Source organism: Gavialis gangeticus, unplaced genomic scaffold, assembly GCF_001723915.1.
Source record: "Gavialis gangeticus isolate Ggan-Ray unplaced genomic scaffold, GavGan_comp1, whole genome shotgun sequence".
NCBI lineage: Eukaryota > Metazoa > Chordata > Crocodylia > Gavialidae > Gavialis > Gavialis gangeticus.
In genome coordinates, this window is record NW_017729004.1 from 53,324,237 (window position 1) to 53,326,107 (window position 1,871).

At 45.0% G+C, this 1,871-nt stretch overlaps 1 protein-coding gene across 1 annotated transcript in view; it reads left to right on the top strand.

Annotated features, from left to right (window-relative positions):
- CDK14 (cyclin dependent kinase 14) overlaps positions 1–1,871 on the top strand; it is an 869,337-nt gene that overhangs the window by 485,689 nt on the left and 381,777 nt on the right. The gene's annotated exons all lie outside the window — the stretch shown is intronic.

The window sequence follows — 1,871 nt, forward strand, 5'->3', positions numbered from 1 at the left end:
TCCCACACTAACAACCGTGCCCCGGCAGACCAACCCCCATCCCTGATTCCCCTTGTCCCTTCCCCCACCCCAGCTTAGTTCCTCAGCTCCCAGCACCAGTGAACACCAGGAAAACTGGCACCGGGAGCTGCTTGCAGGATAGAGGGGCTGGCTGATCTGCTGAGGTGGCGGTTGTCTATCTGGGGTTGGAGCAAGGGGGGGTCGAGATATTATACTACTTGTAATTTCAGTTCACTACTTCATAGTAAACTGAACCGCCTTTTTTACTTGTCAAGTTCCAACCTTGTGGTTCTTTGTCCTACAACTAGTTGTTAAGTTCACCAGTACCTACATAACCCATGCTGCTTCTGCTGCTAGTGCCAGCATCAAATATTTCAGGGAAAGCACAGAACCCTAAGGTCAGGATACTTGAATGCAAGTGGAAGAGGAAAATCTTACAACCGATTTATTAAAGCCCTAGCTTTATCCAGAGGAAATGACTTTTAGCTGGGCTGTCTTAAAATTTATGTATATGACCTTTTTAAGCCTACATGGGGCTTTTTATGATTTTTTTTAAACAATGCACAGTACTGCCCCAATTTAGTAAAAAAATTACCAGAAGTACCACTTACGTGTTGTTTCTGTGTGATGAATCTATTCATAAACAAATTTAGTACACGGATAGGCTTTTTTTAATTTAGAGAGAGTCGTAAGCTAAAGCCAAAAGGGGGGACTTACATTTAAGTTCAGTGCTAGTGAGAAGAAGTGATATGTTCAACAAAATGTCTGAAATACTTGGCAGTACTGAACCTCAATTTTCTGCGGCTGAAAAGTGATGTTTTAAAACAGGAATATCCTTTCTGCCTGGAGGAAAATCTATGCATGACTAGTCTGTGGTTGCTCCTGAAGGTCTGTTACCAGGGAAAGCTGAAAGCAAATATTACATTTTTTTCCCCCCAGATATATCATTTTTTCTTCCCCCAAGCACTGTGCTGGTCTCCTTGCGGGTCTCAACTTCCCAGGAGTAGAAGGCAGTATCTGGTATTATTGTTTCATTTCATGGGTTGTGTAGAATCCATGCTAGAATATCTAACATTGTAAGCCAAAATGCACTGGTGCCTGTGGTACCATCCCTGATATTTCAAGGGAGTCGTGTCATATTAGAGCTCTTGGTGAGCCAGTGCTACGATATAATAACTTAGTGTACCAGAGAGTTAAAGAAACGGATAGGGCTTCTGTGGAGCCCTATAGCTGCTAATTAACACCACAGATCATATGGACAGAGATTTCTCTATGTCATGTATGCTAGCCTCATTTCCCTCATGTTGCCTTCCAATCCCTACTCAGTCTTCCCTACCTGCATGAAGCTGTGTTCAACCAAGTGTCTCCACAGGTGTGTACCCTCTCTGCCTGCCCTGCATCCCACTTTATCATATAGGGTCTCACCTCTTTCAAGAGACACTCCCCATCACTGTCAACATGCAAACTAATCCTTGTAAGGGATATGAAGCATGCACTAGGTGAAGCAAGGCTGGCTGCATTGGGAAACTGAAGTGGTTGCTGGATCATCTAAGCCAATGGAACTAAACCTTTTAGAGTGTCAGGCCAGGAACTTGCGACCCAGTTACACTGCTGGCCACTGCTTCACTCCAGTAGTGGGGGGGAGGGGAGGGAAGAAGGAGAGAAGAGAGGAAGGAGGTGGGTGCCAGTGTCAGAGGGAAGGGAGGGAGGAAGAGCTTTTTTCCAGTAAACTGCATCTACCATAGACTCCCTGGAGGGTGCTGCACTCCCACTTAGACACCAGGTAGTGTTGCTGTGCTCTGTGTGTTCTTTAATATTGCATCCAGCTTGTTTCAACCAGGAATCTTCAATCAGCTCCAACTGCTTAGAGG